At 32.8% G+C, this 19,814-nt stretch overlaps 1 pseudogene; it reads right to left on the reverse strand.

Annotated features, from left to right (window-relative positions):
• Window positions 1-250: 250 nt before the first annotated feature.
• Window positions 251-2,751, reverse strand: LOC147934495 (uncharacterized; annotated as a pseudogene).
• Window positions 2,752-19,814: the final 17,063 nt, after the last annotated feature.

Consider the following 19,814-nt stretch of genomic DNA (forward strand, 5'->3'; position numbering starts at 1 on the left):
GTCCCGTACATCGACAGACTCCAAATCTAAATTTGTTTTTCTTTGGCAATGTAAATTTAATGACTTTGTCGAAGAACACTTCGCTGGAAATTCACTTGGCAATCTATATAGCAAAAAAGTTCATCTAATAAAAGCATGCAATATAATGGGAGGGTCACCAAGACCAAAGAACTCCCGAATCAAGTTTTAAACAAAAAAGCAACAAGAGGGGAGGCAACTCGGGCCCAAACCAACCCCAAGAAAAAGCAATTCACGAAGTGGAAGGGGGATCAGGGGCCGAACTGCGCTCCACAGCACCCACGGTCAACTCCTCAGGAACATCGGGGAACAGCTCGGACAACGACACCTCGGGCGCGTCAGCTTTGGGAGTGTTAGCCCTAATCACCTCCAGTTCCTGGTTTGACATCTGTCTGATGTTAGTCCCGGATTCATCGATTACGATGCTCAGTGGGGGCTCGCTGCATAGCAATTCAGGGGGATAGTTCGTCAAGAGGCTGGAGAAGGCTGAAATATCAAAATCACGGAGGGTTACCTTCGCGACATCACCATCGGCCTTCTCTTCGTCAGCCCGGATTGATTCGAGCTCTGCGATTTCACCCTTCGAGATATCTTCGATCAGCATTCGGTTCACCTTAATTTCAGCAGCCCTGACCAAAGATGGGGTTAGACGCTCCCTCTCTTCAAAATGAGCGCTTACATCTTCAATCAAGGGGCGGAGGGATCGCCTTAAGTATTGGCGCTCTTCTCTCTGAACCTTCTCCATCTCACAGCTATGACTGGCCTCTAGGAGTTGGTTCCGGAGTTTGATCTCATGAAGCCTGTCCTTGGCAGCCTTCTAGCCCGCCGAAGCATCATAGTAAAGGTCGCTGGCTTTCTTCAGCTTCCCCCTAAGATCCTCATTTGCAATCCTGAGGTCGAGTACTTGGAGCTCAGCTTTCTTCATCCGAGACCGAATCTACTTGGCCTTCTCCATGCTCTTGGCGTTTATCGCCTCTAGACGGGTGAACTCCTCCACCTGGGTCTCCAGCTCGGACACTTTGTCTTTTAGCTTCGACAGTTCGGAAACCAAAGGGGCGGCAAAAAGTTGGTCCTCATACGAGGCGACCGAACTGTTGAACTCAATCATCATCTGCAAAAATAGGGAGTTGGTACAACCCTCCAGCTACTGTTATCTAAGATGAGGAGAGCTAAGTCTAGACTCACCTCGCCAACTTTATCCGCAAATCGGAAGAAGTTTCCGCAGTTAGTCTCGGGGATGTCCGCAAACGGCGGAACACGAACCCCGGGGCGAACAAAACTCCTCATTAAGTCCGCGGGTGAGGGAGGAGGAACTGCATCAAAAGAAGCTGTTTAACTTACGGTTTTTTCCACGTTAAAATAAATAAATAAATAATAACGAAGTGCTTACCTTTGGGAGATTGACGTTGTTCCTTCGGCGGAAGTCTACTGGAGGAGCCTCCGGACTCTATAATCAGAGAAGGGTCCCCCGATTTCTTCTCGGAGGGAAGTACGCCTTCCCTCGAACCAGATCTGCTTTGCCCGTCTCCAGAGGAAGAAAAAGTTTCAGGCTCTTTCCTCTTATTTGACGGCTATGTCTGTTGTGAACCACTAGCAGCCCGACCACTCTCGGTAACCGTAGCAAGAATACCGCCTTCTCTGGGTTCATCAGTCGAGTCCGAGATAACAATCAAGGAGGGTACGGTAGGTTCCAAGGTCGGTTCAGCACTGTGCTCCCGAGCAGGAGTTGCGGTAGTCACCAAAGTTGAGGGTGGAGCTTTGGTCGATTTCGAAGCAGAAGAGTCCGCACTTCTCGTTCGAAGGCGAGCTTTGCCCTTCGCTAGGGAGTTGGACATTAGCCTCTTCGCCTCTTTCTCGGCGTTATCCAGCTCTCTCCTGAAGTTTTACTCCTCTTGGTAAGCCATGGAGGAGGTGTCAAAAAAGCGGGGTTCGGTAGAGAAAACGTAGGAACAGCTTCTAAGTCGGACTCCTGACTCTCTGATTCGTTCACACGAGAATGAATCCCAAGCAATCCGACCTTCGCAGAGCCTAGAAAAATATTCAGCGAAGGTAGGGGAGTGCTGTCCACGCTCGAAGTGAGCTGCAAAAATGATGACAAAAGGGTTAGAAATGGAAGAAAGAGAAAACAAAATCTAATACCGTACAGAGTACTCTACGCTACCAATTTTCGAGGCCCACTTTGACACGAACAAATTCTTGTGGGCCCGAAGGTGAGTTCGTTCACAGGGAAAAAGAAAAACGATTTTTGCCACTATTCGTCCTTCTCTGGGAGGTCGTCAAAGACTTTTAGACCGAAGAAGGGGCTCACATATAAAGTGCCCTTGGTTCGCCCCGTCTTCACGGTGTATACGTGGAGGAAGTCCGCAAGTGACAGCTTAAAGCCGTGCTCTTCCGCCAGAGTCTGGAGGCAGAGGACAGTCCAAATGAAATTCGGACACATTTGCGGGAGAGCAAAACCTAGCTCGGACATCATTTGAACGATGAGCTCCGGGAGTGGGAAAAAAGTCCACATGCAGAAAAAAACTTGACAAATGCGCAGCAGTAACCGGGAGGAGGATTCTCCGGTGACTCGTTGGCACCCGGGATGCGAATTTCAATCTCCGACGAGATACTACACGACCACCTAATCTCCGCAATATCGTCTTCCGAGAGGATAGAAGGGGGATGGGGGCCGTAAACTCCGGGGATGTCCGGTTTCGCGGCTTTGATCGGGGTAGATTTGAGAGGCAACATGATCTCCGTTTAAGAAATAAGGAGAAGGAACAGCTTTTTCCAGAAGATAACGAGAGCAAAGAGGAGGAAAAACCAGAATACAGGAAATGACTTTGAAAAACAAAATGTCAAAAATAAAATAAACGACCTACCTTTATACACCGGGTCGAGAGGAAGCAATGATTACCTAGGGAAGCGAAAGGTCCCGGTTTGCTCTCTCTCTTTCTTATAGTGTGTTAGATTGTACTAAGCCGCGTAGTGGGACCCAGAGCTTGTTAGGGAAGGCAAATCCCATCATTATCGCAAGACGGGAGACTTGGGGGGCAACTGTTGGTACCGTGATCCGGCACCTCGGATCATGGGCCTGGGCCCAAGACGGACGGACAAAATGGGCCAAGACGAAGTAGAACTAGCCTGCTATGCCGTAGCATAGAGAATCGAAGATAGAGTATAACGGCGAAGCAAAACACTCCAGAGTTCGGAGGACATTCGAATAACCAAGTAATAAATCGAGTTAATGGGAGTGCGAGATTTACGAAGGAGATTGATTATATAATAATTGTAATAGGGCTATAAATAGGAGGTGAGGGGGAATGAGAAAGGGATCGGAAAACTTTTTTACCAAAGCTATAATATACATCTTTTCAGTACTCAAACACTCTCAATTTAGTCTAGAACTTTGACGGTGGTGAGATCCTCCATTCATAAAACATTTTAGAAGGAGAGATCTGGTTTCAGTTCTCACAAAGGGTTTTGAGAGAACTCCAGAGTTAAGCGTGCTTGAGTTGTAGTAGTCTCACGATGGGTGACCTTCCGGAAAGTGATTGTCGGAACTGTTCGTGAGAGGATAAAACACAGGGAAAGATCATGTGGTGATTTGTATTGATGGTAACAAGTATTTAAAGTCTCCCGGATGTAACAAAGTGGCTGTCAGATATAGATGGATTTACAAGCCTAATGAAAGCATGTAAAACCTATTAAAAAAGGTGGATCCATGGACTGGATTGGACATGGGGCTACTAAAAGATGGCGGTCGGGGCGTTACAAATATTAACGAATATTGTAAGACACTGGTGGAGAAAAATGTGTCATTTATGAGACTATGACTAAATGGGTCGATCGAAACTTATATGGCCTATAAATTATAATGGGTTCGATATTTTGACTACAATTAGTTTTCCTCTAATTAGCTAATAGGTAAACTAAGGCTTTAATAGGTAAACTAAGGCTTGAATGGTTACTAGTTTTTAAGTATATTTTGGTTTTTGATTGTTTAAGAAACTATTTTTTACCATTGAAGATTTTTAAAAATTATATTTCTTCAAAGTTAGAGAAACTAGTTTTTACGTAGGTTTTCCAAATTTCAAAGAGAAACTAAAACCATAACTTTGAGGTTTTTGTGGAAAAATTTTATATTCAATGTAATGTTTGATTTTTGATTTTTTGGTTTATTACTTTTAAAATATACTGCAAAAACCAAAAACCAAATTTTCAAAAACAAAATTTTCAAAAACAAAAATCTAAAAACTATAAACCAATGAAAAATCTGTTGTCTTGCCTAAATGAACTTAATTATAACTAGGTTAGATCCGCGCGATGCCGCAGGATGTTTTTAATACATTTTTAGTAGATTTGATGTTAAATATATGATTTTTAATTTTCTGAAATTATATTAATCATAAAAATTATGATTTACACAATGATAAAATATAGAAATGTACTGAAAACAACTACAATGGTTTGTAACTTCATAGTATTTGTTATGCGTGTACATTTTAACTCAGGATAAATTTAATTGTATACTTGGCTTAACGAAAATTCAAACACTGCAATTATCATCGTAGCAGAAATCACATCTATGTTCGTAGTAAATGCATGCAATAAGATAGACATATGATAATTTTTGTTTGATAATACGTAAAGTTTATGTATGTTGCTCCAAGAATCCAATAACTGATGTTTATCCTCCACACATGCTTGAGAGATGAACGTAGCTCACTTTTAGAATGAAGTGTAGATTAAGCAATTGTAAGAGTTTTTTTGTTTCTTTTTGGTCGAGAAGCAATTGTATGGTTTGTTCTCAAATTTAGAATACCAAAGCGTTCACAAAAATATAAAAAAGAAATGAATAACTTAACTAATCATAACTTGCTAATATCACAAATCAATACTATTGACTACTGATAAAAGTGATGTGGAACATAGAAGGATTTTTACTGGACATGAAATGCTTAACTGTATTATTTAAATTTAATTAGCTATCTATTTTAAGATTTTATAAGTTATAAATGAAATGATAAATGTTAATTGGTATTTGTTTTTATATTTTACTTGTTGATCAACTTATTAAATGAATCATTAGCATGCAGGTTTTGATAACATTGACTTTGTTTGTATTTTTTATTGAATAAATGACTTCTTGTGAGTTATATGTTTTTTTAAATTCTATTTTAGCAACTTCGATGCATTTTAGTGATTGTGCTACATACTATTGGTAGATGAGCTAAAACAAATTGTGTAGGTAATGTAATAATGTAAAAAAAAACTTAATTACGATTAAGAAAAAATTTCTTAGTTTTCCATGTACAGTTGTTTTTGCGATTAAGAATACTCCAATTGAAACAGAGGTTTTGATGTCAATCAAAATCGTTAGTGGACCAAAGTATAAGAGAGCCCAATTGAAAAATATTGAAAATGAAACACAGCCCATTACGAAGACCAATCTTGTACCACTAACAAGCCTGCAACAAAAAGACTTAAGCATACACAGGGCCATAATAGAGAGCCATGAGTAACACAGTGGCTTGTTCTTCTTCTATGTCGTGCTTCCGTCGTTGCTTCTGCAACAGTGATCAACTCTGCTCCATAACCAAATCAATCAACCTATGTTTTAACAATCAACAAATTTAGGGTTTCGCCGCGCGTGGCCGAAACTTGATTTTTTCAGTTTCTTATCATCAACCTCTGTTCCGTTTCTCTTATTCATGTTTCTGATCCCACACGCGTTGTGTACTACATAGAACAAAAACATATAGATTAGAGACCAGATCAAAAACGATATAACCCCCAAATGGGAGTGAAATTAGGGTTTATATATATGTCTGAACCTTGGGACCATCAAAACCACCACGCTAAAGAGGAGATGAGATATTGATATTGGAAGTAGAAAAAATCGATTTTAACATTGAAAAATCGATTTTGACAGGAAAGAGTGACAATTATGTGTCCATGTAGACAAACAAAAAAGTGATGTGTATTAATGTTATAATTTTATTGATTGCAGTATATATTTTAACTGATGTGTTAACTTTTTCTTCAACTAAAAAGCTGAGGTGTCAACACTCGAGAGAAACACATCCTTATTGTAATGATTGTAAACTTATAATGAATTTTTTATGCGTCACAAGAAACTAATTATGCTTGAACAGATACTCTAAGGCTTTGTCAAAATCACTAATCGATTCAAAGGTATAAGATTTCGTCAAAGCCCAGTACATATAAGTATATAACATTTTATCTTGTCGATTATCGACCCAATTTAATTCAAGACAGAATATTTTTATAATTTTTTTCTATTTCACGCTAGGACTCAGACCCCCTCCCGATATCGCGGGGAAAGTATTTTAGAAAAAATAATAATTAAAATTTAAAACTATACATTATGAAATCATTTGAATGTAATATAATAGTTTGAATACATAAAAATTAAACAGAAATTGTTACTAAAAACACAACCATCCAAATGAAAACTTATAACAAAAAATATTTTGTAGAATAAACGCAACTTTTCAAAAAACATTGTTTAAAATTATTATAAATATAAGAAATTTTATGAAGAATTATGGTAAATAGCTACAATTACAAAATAATCCTAACTGAGAATATTGAACTAAGAGTTGTAATGAGTAAATGTAATTTTCTATTAAATAATTATAATTAAAAATATATTTAATAATGAGTGAAATTGTATCAACGAAAAACTAAAATTAAAATACACTTTAAAAAAAATATATTAAAATAGTTTTTGAAGAAAGTTACAATAAATAGACGCAACTGTAAATTCTATATTAATTTTTATTAAATTTCTATATTGCTATAATCATTTCTGAAATTTTAATTAGATTATAAAATAACATTGAATATTAGATATTAATATTCAAATTATTTAGATTCAACATAAAATTGAAAATTTGTCTCAACAAACAGTGATTTGTTACTTATTGATGACGAGAAAAGTATATAGAAAGTTCAAAAGATAAGACTATTTAGACAAACCTATTAGAACGAAAAGTTGTGATGAAAAAAACGAATAAAATATAGTGAAAAGACACAACACTACAATGAACAGATAAACCTGTTTGAGTTTACAAAATAACAAATAAAAACAATTTTTTTACAAAAACGTACTACGAAAAGTTGCAACTATTGTTCGCATTTATTCACATAGTTAATATTATTTTGAAATATTTAAATATATTTTTAATGAAAATTTATGATAAATAGACGCAACTGTAAATTTGATATTAAGTTATATTAAAAAAATTGATTACTATAATCATTTCTAAAATTTTAATTAGATTATAAAATAACGTTGAATATTATATATTAAGATTCAATTATTTATGTTCAACATAAATGGAAATTTTTTTCAACGAACTTGTTAGTTGAAGAGTGTTACAACGACATGACTATTTAAACAGATACACCTATTAGAACAAAAAGTTGTGATGAAAAAAACATAAATAAAATATAGTGAAAAGACACAACTTTACAACGAACAGATACAACGGTTTGAATTTAAAAACAAAAAACAAATAAAAATAAAAATTTTACGAAAAGGTACTACGGAAAATTGCAACTGTTTTATCTGCATTTGATTATACCTAATAACCCATATAAACTGCTTTTAAATAGAAGATATCTTTATTACCATATTGAAAAGTCAAATCCAAAAACTCACTATATAATCCAAAAGTTATAAATTAAATTCATCATTCCAAAAATCTTTTGTTAAATCAAGAATTGGAAGAATTTCTTTACTTTTAAAAGAATAAATTCTAGAGAATAATTTAAAAAGCTGTAAAAACCGTTGAGATTAAAATTTTATATTATTTTGTGATATGGAAAAAATGAAAACAGTTCAAACGGACATATATATATATATATATATTTCAGAAGATACGAATATTCAAATAAACACAATTTTACAATGAATTGTTGCAACTTTAAAAAAAACCGTTATAATGAACAGTCGCAACTTTTTGTAAAACACACAATTTAAATTTTCTACAGATTTGTTTTGGGAAAATCACATTTTAAACCTTCAAAGTGTCATTGGGTAGCACTTTAAACCTCAAAAGAATTTCACTAACACTATAAACCTTTAAAATGATTTCACTAATACTTTAAACCTTAAAACTAACTTTTCTGTTTGTACCGCCATGAAAGATGACGAAATAGTAATATCCGTCAATGTGAAATAGTTAAATTATGTTGGTTTGATTTAAATACTTGTTTAATTCATTTAATTTAATTTAATTATTTATGACGATTGATAAAAGAAAATTAAAAATACATCAAAGCAAGAAAAAATGAAGAAACAGAGATCATGTTAAAACATTTGACAAATGTAAAATTGAAGACGACAATATATTTAGAAGATTCATTGGTTTCCAAGGAGAAGTCAATCGATTTGAATCAGAATCCAGTGGAGATACATTTATTAAAAGGATTAATAATGTGAAGAGTAATGTCGTAAACGTTTTATCTATAATGAAGATGAACACAAATTTATTTTTTATCTTTTTATTTATTGATAAAAACTAAAGCTAATTAGAATTTAAATTAAATCAACATAGTTTAACTATTTCGCGTTGACAGATATTATTATTCTATTATTTTTTATGGCGGTACAAAAATGAAAGTTAGTTTTAATGTTTAAAGTGTTAGTAAAATTATTTTAAAGGTTTAAAGTGTTAGTGAAATCATTTTAAAGGTTTATAATGTTAGTGAAATTTTCTCGAGGTTTAAAGTGCTACCTAGTACTTTGAAGGTTTAAAACGTAAATTATCCAAAAGGTACGACTGAAAAGACACAACTTTTGATGGCATTTATTCGGATTGCTATTATATATAGATTACTTGTAGGATATCATGTTTTTAAGATTCAGTTTATCTTTAAATTATAATAGGAAACGACCCGCACGTACGAAGTTAATTTCAAAAACTAAGTTTGATAATCAGTTTGTGAACACACTTTTCTTGAGAATAATATTAATTTATTTTTAATTCGATTCAGACAAAAAGAATGATCAGATTAATTTTTTTTATCATTAAAAATAACTACACTAGCATATAGTAAGAGAAATATGGTAAGCTTAATCATGACAAAAAACTATTTCCGTCCTATCATAAGACTATGTACAATGGTTTCATTATTCAACACCCTCCACCTCAACTTTTAACATTCCACATCATTTTCTCTTTCTTCCACCTAATCATTCAACACCCAACTCAATTTTAACCTCTCCAATAGAATTCAACACCTTACCCCACTATTTTCATTTTATATTTTTATTTTTACTTAATTTGATAACAACACATTTATAATAATATAAAATTAATAAAAGTTACATTATTATTTTTTAAATTGAATTTTATATTTTTAGCTAATATTTTAATATAACAAAAATAAAAATTATTATTATTAAAAAAATAAAATTACACAAACTTCAAATTCGGAAAATACAAACACACAATACAACTAATAAAACGTACATAACTTAATTAGTACAATCATCTTAACTTAAATCACACACAGAAATTTTAAAACCTCTTTAATCACGGAACATTCCGAATTTTGCACGCACGTAATTGACATATAGTGAGAAATGAAGTTTTTTTTTATGTCCAAATGAAACGAAAATAGTCTCTATATATAGATTTTTTAAAATTATGAATTTTGATATAAATTTCTTTTTTTAAAAAAATTGATTACAACCAAAAAATTGAGTATAAATAATTGAGAAGAGATAAAAAAACACAAAAAAATCTGGATAGCCAATGGGAAAACAACAGATTAAAAAAAAACAAATTATGTCGGTAAAAAAAAAAAAATCTCTTACCCTTCCCTCCAATCACCAGCTGACACATGTCACTGGAAACCCCACATCATTTGCATTCAACCGGTTGAATTTATTCAACTCAGATCAATCCACGTAGATTTTCTTTTTTATTCAACACCCTTGTTGTAAGCATTAGGCTGTTGAAAAAAAGATTCAACAGCTCTATTGTAACTAGCCTAATGGATATAAAACCATTGAAATGATTAAACCCCGTTAAAGACAAACAAAAATATTTTAAAGATGAAAATAATTCATGTTTCCTTTCATCATGTCCCATTTTGTCATATACGCGTTCTCAAATCCATATCGCATGAAACATTGCATTCCCAATATGGAATATTCCCGATATGGGAAACATTTTGTATTCCTTCAAAATAGGACGAAACGAAAACAAAAATTCATGAAGTCCTGTTTCAGACAAACACAATATAATATACAGTATATAGTATATTTATATACCATATCTCATAGTAAAAATATTACAAAATTAATTACTCTTTTCTTCTTATTACTTTATATTTTATTCATTTATATGAGATTACATTTTTTTATTTTTTTAAACTATTACAAAATATCGTTTAATGTATTTTATTTTTATAATTTTTATCACTTTACGCTCGGTAAATTGAAAGAAAAAAATATGTTTGATATAAGATTGCAAGCGTTAATTTATTTTAGTTGTAAGTTGTAACATGTTTTAGATATGTTTTTTTTGCAAATTTATGTTTCCATCCCGTTTCGTCTCCTTCCATCCTATGCCATGTATTTCCATCTCGTCAATGTTCATCAAATTCTTATTCTCATCTCATTTCCTTAAAACTCAGGTTTGTGAAAATTATCACACAATCACATGACAATTTGATTTAAAATAAAATAATATTTTTTTATTAACAAAATAATGTATTTTATTAAATAAAGTAATATATTTGGTTTGGCTAATATATTTAATATATTTTATTTTACTCAATTTAATTTGGATTAGTGATATATACTAATAAGGATAATAACTACCCGTTGTAAAATAGAAATTTATTTTATAATATTTTTAAAAATATATATTATTTTATACAATTAAAATTTAGAGATATATATTTTAAAAACTTTAGTGACAATTACAAAAAAAAAACAAAAAAAAAAATATTTTTGGCTATCTCTCCTCTCTTCTGTCTTGTTCCCTCCTCTTGACTTTCACATTTTCATCATTGTAATTTCATTCCCTCGCTCTAAATATTCAGTCTATGTCCCAATCTATCAGTCTTAATCTCTATCCATTATCAATCTCCATTATTGTTCCTTCTCAATCTTTGTTCTCTGTCTCGTTCCCCCACCCTCAATCTCGTTCCCTCTTCCTAATTATCGTCATCTTCATCTTTGTAAATCGAATAGTTGTGGTCGAATTTGACAAATAAGGTGAAATTGTGTTTTGGTTTTTTGATTTGCACATATTTAAGGTTTAAAGTTTAGATAATTTGGCTTTTTTTTTTTGGTCAAAAATAATTTGGCATTAATCCATCAATTATTTTTATATTTTGCAGGAAGAGCTCAGTGATATTCTAGTTTCAGTTTTGGGTTTCGATTTTAAGATTTTCTAGATCTGAGGTTGCTATTTTCTTAATTATATTTATGTGATCACAAACTCATGTATCATTATTTGCACATGCTATTATGTCATTCACTAAACTCATGTATACAATTTAATTAAATTAGTAGATCTGAGGTTGCTCTATGTTTGTTTAATCATCAGCTGAAAGTAAATGGTTGTGAGACTTAAATTTGTTAAAAGTAAATTCAGACAAAAAAAAAATATACTTTGTATTTGGGTTAATCTCAGGAGCATCTTAAAGAAGAATTTGGCAAGATATTCACCATATGATTCTAAAATTGCCAAGGTTAAAGGTACCAAAACCATACTTGTTTCTATGTCATTTTTTCAATACCAAAACCAATCCAACCAAAGTGTTCTGCTTCTATATCTAAATGACTTTAACATCCAACCAAAATGTTAGTCGTGGGTACTAAAACAAATCCAACCAAAACAAATCCAACCATAGTGTTTTGTTTCTTTGTCTAAAAGACTTCAACATCCAACCAAAGTGTTAGCCGTGAGTACTAAAATAAATCCAGCAAAGAGTTATGTTTCCAATATCAGTCACAAGACTGATATTTATTCAGCTGCGGGTCCAAATTCAAACTGGAAAATATTTCCAAAAGAGAATCTGACACAATACCATTAGTTTGAGTGTTTGTCTTGTGATATCTCTTGGGTTCTAAAGAAAACCAAACCACGGAAAAAAAACATGAGCAACAACAAATCACAAAAACATACTTCATTTTTTATTTTAAAAAGAAATCGCTATTGAGAATACGTTTTGGTTCTGGAGATATTGGGATTTGATAGTTTTTGGTAAATTGTGAGTGATACAGATCCTAATTTCAATTCACACAATGACTATATTTATAGGATAGGTTAGTCGGTTTCAGAATATTCTTTGGAATTTCTTAATATGCCTAATTGTTTAATGTATTCAATAATTTAAATAAGAGAATTTAGTGGAAACTGCCACATTTCATAAAAAAAACTTTTCTAAACTACCACATTTGAAAACATCTTACCAAAACTACCATAAATCAATTTTTTGTCACAGATAAAAAGACAAAATTATCCATACAGAAAAAAACAAATTTAAAAAGACAAAACTATCTTTATGACGTGGGACCGATGATGAAATATTAATTGTAAATATTTTTCAGATATAAATTATGAAATAAGAGGGAAAATAACTAACGATGAAGAAATTTGATTGGTAAGTTCTTATGTTCTTTTGTGGACCAAGTGATAAACAAATGTAGTGGACAATAATTATTGTCCATCAAATTTACGAAATTTGTTTTGTTTCAAAATTTTGTCCGCTAACATAATTTATGTGATATGTCCATACATATTAGTAAAATAAAATGTCCACAAATAAAAGTTAGAGAATCATAGTCCAAACGATCTAAGTGGGTAGCTTGTCCACGAGCAAGAAATTTGTTAACTTGTCTATGACAAGAATTTAGGAAATAACTTTTGACGGCTACGACAAGATTCCACATGATGGACAAAATTATAATGGTGGAAAAGAAATATAATGGACCGAAAACATAATATGATGGACCAATTTAATACTATGGACAAAATCGTTATCGAAAAAATAAGTTTTGACTTGTCTACAAACAAATCTAATAGAGTATGAAATCTGGAGATGAATGTAGAGAGAGAGAGATGATATATTTATATTTCTATATTAAATAAAGGGTATTTTTGTCATTTTCTTATAAGGTTATGGTATTGGGTGAAAGAAGTTATCAAATGTGGTAGAGAATAAAAGAAAGATTTTGCAATGTGGTAAATTTGTTTAAAAAACTCTTTAAATAATATCATTCAAACTAATTATTTGGTATGAATGATTTCCAATTAATGTTCTAGCTAATAGTTATGGGAAAATACTGATTTATTATTTATTTCCTTAAATTTTTTTATATTAATAGTTTTTTCCGTTTAAATCAAATTTATATATATGGTTGGTTTTTACAAATGCATTATTTGGTATGAATGATTTGGCGATTAATGCTCCCAGCCAATAGTTAGGGATACTAATATGGTTTTGGTTTCCTTAAATTTTTATATTAATAATTTTTCGGTTAAATTGTTTTGCAGATTTGGAATCTGTTTGGATCAGCGTATATCGATTCCAAATCTGAATAGCAACACATGATCCAAACTCAGACATATTGGCTAACAAACAGATCCGCAAGTTTAGTATTGAAACGACCCGACCCGTTTTTTTGTTTTTTTTAAATAATAAATATAAATATAATAATAATAATAATAATAAATACTCTAAACTAGTGGTCCCATATCCACTAGTCACCTAACCACAATCAAACCAATCAGCGGAAAATATACAATGCCAATAACCAATAAATATCCAATAATCAAATAACCAATAATATACCATAACAAATATCCATTAACCAAACAACATAAAACATAGAACCAGCAACCTAGCAAAGTTCTATTGACTCAACTCTAGCAATCATGCAATGCCAGACAACAACCAATCGAGACCCTAGAACATCCTCCTCTGCATTGTCTTGATTCTACGATCACACTTTGTCTTTAACTGTACCACAAATACAAATTGAGATGCATGAGTATTTGATAAACAAAGTGAGGCAATCCTCCTATCTACTGGGCTATACACACAAGCAACTGAGATACCAAAATCCAAAACAATCAACAAACAAAGCATACAAACCAGGAAGCAAACATAGACTCGCTGGAAGGGAGGTGTCGACCGACACCAGCCAAGTGTCGACCGACACTAGCTCTTGGTGTCGACCAACACTACCCCACAGTATCGACCGATGCTGCTCACTGGTGTCGATCGACACTGACTCTGCAATCACGAACCAGTCGAAGCCGAGAGCCGAATTTCGCTTCCCATCACCTCCAATCCGTCCAGTACTCATTCCCAAAGCCATATGAATCCGTAGCAACCCTATAGCAACCATAACAAGCAAGAAAACACCACAAACAACACCAAACAAGCAAGACAAAGGAAATCTCAAGCTTAAATAAGTCATGGTCATGCACTCACCTCTTTGCAGGAAGATTCTGACCAACAGCAACGAATCCAACCCTCGTAGCAAGCTTCTTGCACCTTCCTAGCTTCAGATCTCTCAAGCACAGCCAAGAAATCTCACCAATCCTCCCAAAAACTCAAGAACGCTACTTTTCTCTCTTTTTCTCTCAAAACGATGAAACAGCGACAAACAAAACTTGCCAAAACCCTTTATGTCGACAAATCCGTTAAATATCTTGGTTCAATGGTTTTCCTTAAACCAAACCGACCAAAATCGACAATTAAGTCGAACTAGTCGAACCAGAAATTAATGGTGTCGATCGACACTACCCTTAGTGTCGATCGACACCCATCCCCAAAACGCAGAGTTTTGGTTCGCGGATGTTACAAGTATATGCTAAGTTTACGATTTGCCCTTTTTGATTTTTTTGTTCTCCACACGTTTTTTATAAAAGAGCATTTTTTTTCTTTTTTTTTCTAAGTGTATTCCCCGAGTTCCAAAAAAAAGACATATTGTTATAAGATTATATTTCCGACCAATCACAATAAAATATAGTTTTGGAATTGCTTAACTTATGATATATGAATTTCAAATTTAATTTTTTTTTTTAAATTTCGACTTTGAGTAGTTATGGCAAGTCTAAATAATTAGGATCCTATCTTGGATTCTGATTTCTTTATTAAAGTATCCTAATAGAATTTTAAAACTAGTTTTAAGGTAACAAACTATATTTGATCCTGATTGAAGTTTAAATGCTTGATTATTAAGGTAACAAATTAAAATTATTCACTAAAATATAGGTTTGTTTATTTTATTTTAAATTCAGCATACGGTTTTTTGCAACATTGATATATTTTTAATCAAAAAATAGAAATCATACAGTAATTAAAGATTTATTACACAAATAAAAATAAATAAAAATCTCAGTTTAAAGAGCTGAAATATGCTAAATTTTAAAGGAAAAATATATAGTAAATATATACTAAGGTTTTCATTTGGTAACAAACAATCAACTTTTTTTTGTTTGTTTTTTGCATATGTGTTAAGCCGAATTAATTATTATAGTTATGTTACGAAAAAATGAAAATCTAAAATAAAAGATAATTTTCAAATATAAAATTAGATTTCTATAAATATCTCAAAATCTCGAACTAAAATAAATATGTTTACGTTATATATACAATTTCAAATTTAATTTCTTTTTTTACGTAACTTTAAACAATTTCCCAAAATATCGGGTAATTTTTATTTTATAATTAATTTCGTAATTAATCTTTCCATAAATATTAGATTTTCGACTAACAGTTTTGGTTTACCATATGTTGTTTATTTTTTATTTTTTAATCATATAGGCAATTGGACCTGTTTGGTAATATGGATATATGATATAGTTTTTTTTTAGATCTCTATTTTGTACTCCCCAATTGATAGTATATATGCATTTGAAGAAGATTCAACCCTCAATTAACAAATTTGGAAAGGATATATATTTTTCCCACACATTAATTAATCAATCTCATTTGAAACGATCTGAACCGTTTTTTTATAATAATAATAATTACACTAGTGGTCTCATACCCACTAGCCACTTAATCACAACCAAATCAAACAGCGGAAAATAACCAACAGATACCAATATCCAATAACCAACAAATAATAAACCAATAACTCAATAGCAGTATTAAACCAACCAACAGAAACATAAAACATCAAACCAGAAACCTAGCAATATTCAACTGACTCAACTCTAGCAACCTAAGATAAGCCAGACAACAACCAATCGAGCCACTAGAACATCCTCCTCTTCATTGTCTTGATTCCACGATCACACTTTGCATTTACTTGACCACAAACACAAATTAAGATGCATGAGTATTTTATAAACACTCCATAAGGCAATCCTCCCATCTACATGGCTATAAACACATGCAATTGAGATTCCAATGTCAAACAATCAACAAACAAGCACACAAACCAGGGAAACAAGTATCATCTGCTCGCTGGAAGGGAGGTGTCAATCAACACCAGCCAAGTGTCGACCGACACTGGCTATTGGTATCGACCGACACCCACCTGGTGTCGATCGAGACTGACTCCGCAGACGCGATCTACTCGAAGCCGTGAGTCGAATCTCGCTTCTCATCACCTCCAATCCGTCCAAAACTTGATCAAAAGCCATATTAATCCGTAGGAAACGTATAGCAACCATAACAAGCAAGAACACCACAAAACAACATATAAGAAGCCAGAAAAAAGAAATCTCAGGCTTAGATCAGCCATGGTAATGCACTCACCTCTTTTGCAGGAAGTTTCTGACCCAAACTGACGCCCAAACACTCCTAGCAATCTTCTATCACCCTCCTAGCTTCAGATCTCTCAAGAAAAACCAGCAATCTTCCCAAAATCACCAAACTATCAAGCTTTTCCTCTTTTTTCTCTTTTTCTCTCTGGAACGGCGACAAAACAAGCTTTCCCAAAACCCTTTCGTCGACTTCCCATTTAAATACCACGGTTTTAAAGTTTTACTTAAACCAAAACGAACCAAATCGACAATTTAAATCAATTTGGTCGAAAAAATTAACGGTGTCGATCGACACCCAACTCCAAAATTCACAATTTGGTATGGAGATGTTACATCATTATTATTATTTTCTTGAAGTCATTTTTATTTTTAATATATATGAGTAGTCAGTCAGTCACCTATTCGAATTTTATGGTTTTCATAAATAATGAATGATGGATTTATGATGTTGAAATAATGTTATAGATTTATGGTTAATCTATCTTGGTTTTTTTTTTTGGTATTTTGGATGTACATATTACTTGAATTAATTAAGTTATCTACTACTTAGCCATTTTGCACTTAACACACAAAAAAAATTATCTAACTGGTTTTTAATCTGTAACATACTTAGGACATGTTGGTCATTTGGTGGCATCTTCATCCAAATGATATATCCAAATGATTCATCTAAATTATGCATCTGAATGTCAAATGATCAAATGAAAAAAAAAAACAAATGATCTGAATGGACAAACGAACAAGGCCTTAGACGTATCAATATCATGTAGTTTGTTTTAAACAGTTGTACCGGAATTGTCTAAGAATACAAACAATTACAAAATCGAAAATAAAATTTCAAAGGAAAAACAACTAATACTACAGATTTTATATGTATAAATTTATAACCTAAAAACATCTATCAAAAAACCATTATCAAATATTTCTCAAATTATATACGCCGAAACACAATTGAAACAAGTCAAATATGTATAAAAAAAAAGTATTTTCACAATTTCCACCAAATCTTCTATAATCCCAAAGATTTGTTATGTTTTGATAGTGGAGGGATCTTTGGTTATCATCGTCAAACAAGATACAGTGACACTATTTAATTTAGATACACACGCGTGTGCATGTTTTTCATTTTACAAATATATTTTCTTAGATAGTTTATACATTATATTGTAGTGTATATTTTTCTAAAAACAAGAAAAATATACTCTCATATAAATATGCATTCTGACTTTAAAAAATAGTTGGACCATATATAGAGATCTAAATGGGATTATTTATCCAAATCTCACGACAACGAAGAACTGATTTGCATAGGATTTTATTGCGTTACAGAAAATTTGATCAATGTAGTTTGTTTAATATGTTCTTTATTGGAGTGTATCTAAAATTATGACGATATGTTTTTGAATTGTCAGTTCAGAAAAATGTTCCACTGAATTTTGCTAAGACCCAATAATCGGGCATTATATCATCCATTGTCCAAAAAGTATATACTCCCTTTACTTTAAAAAAAAAATTGATATCTTGTTCATTTATTAAAAATATGTTGATTTTAAATTAATATATATATACATATTTATTTGGCTAATTAGCATTAAACCAATAATAAATTGAACAGCAGGAGATAAATAGAAACAATTTTAAAACATCAGTTAAAATGAAACAATTTTTTTAAAGCATTACTTATTATGAATGGATGGAGTAATAATTATGAATTATACTAATAAATAAGTTTTTCATTGTCAATTAAATGTATAATATACACCAACTCGAATAAACATACTTAGAAGGCAAAATTATATTCAGTGAATGAAAACACATGAGCATCACAAATGTTCAAAAACAACCATGATCAATATATACCTTTTTTTTTTCTTTTTTTTTTTGGACAAACAAGGAATTTTCATTCAAATTAATCCCCAACAGGAGATGAGTTCTTACAACATGAATCAAAATAAACAAAGAGAGTTAAAGGATAGGGGTTCCATGAGCTTAACAGAAGGATTATCAAACTGAAAAAGTTTTACAACATTTGATAAGTCTATTGGAACCAAAGCGGATTCGTATTTGAAGGCAGGCTTCACGAGATCTTCCACCAGCAGGTGGTCATAAGTGGCTCTAGCGGAAGACGCACTGGAGCTTGTAGAAAGATTCTCCACTGGGGAAACATTTAAGAGGGTTTTCGCCAACATGAGGGGGTTCAAGAGCATGGGATCAATGACCATTAGGCTTTTAGGATCAAAACTCATGATTATAGATGAAACTACATCCGGGAATCGCAGGGAATGGGATTCAAAGCGTAACAACGCAGGTGAGTCATCCGTCTCATGGAAATAGAGGTAAATGAGTTCCACACAAAGCTTGTAAACGGTTTGGTCCTGGAGAATAACAACAGACCCAAGTTTTCAATCTAAAAGCAGTAGAGGATACAGGGGGTCAGAGGGTATAAGCATAATGTTCAAACAAACTGTTGGATTAGAGGAAGCTATAACTGGGGATCGCCGGGTCAAGGAGTCAAAGCTTAACCAAGCAGGTGGGTCATCCCTCACATGGCAATGGAGGTAAATGAGTCCCACACAAAGCTTGCAATCGGTTTGATCCTGGAGAAAATCAACAGACCCAAGCTTTCGGTCTAATGGTAGTAGATGATACAGGGGATCAAAGGGTTAAGGGTAGGGTTCAAACAGGCTGTCGGAGCAGATTCGTAGATATGAATATCAAGAGCAGGCATCCGGACAGAGCTAATAAAACGGTCTCAACAAGCAAAATTATCAAGCAGCTCTAAGAACACCAATGCTCTGCTACCGAGGATTCCTCGACTTGACCAAGCAAAGCTACTCGGGGCTAAAGAGGTGGAACTTGACTTAAGGCTTTCAAAAACAGAACTAGCTATAGAAGAACTAACGCTAGTCATACAATGTCGAGGGTGAATCAGCGAAATAACCCATTCATAAGGCAATGACCAAGCAGGATTCAGCAGCAGGGATTCAAGGTACTTAAGCGGTTGTTTCCAAAGGAAAGACAAAAGTAAGGAGA

This window comes from Camelina sativa, chromosome 11 (genome assembly GCF_030686135.1).
Source record: "Camelina sativa cultivar CO46 ecotype springtype chromosome 11, ASM3068613v1".
Classification (NCBI taxonomy): Eukaryota; Viridiplantae; Streptophyta; class Magnoliopsida; order Brassicales; family Brassicaceae; genus Camelina; species Camelina sativa.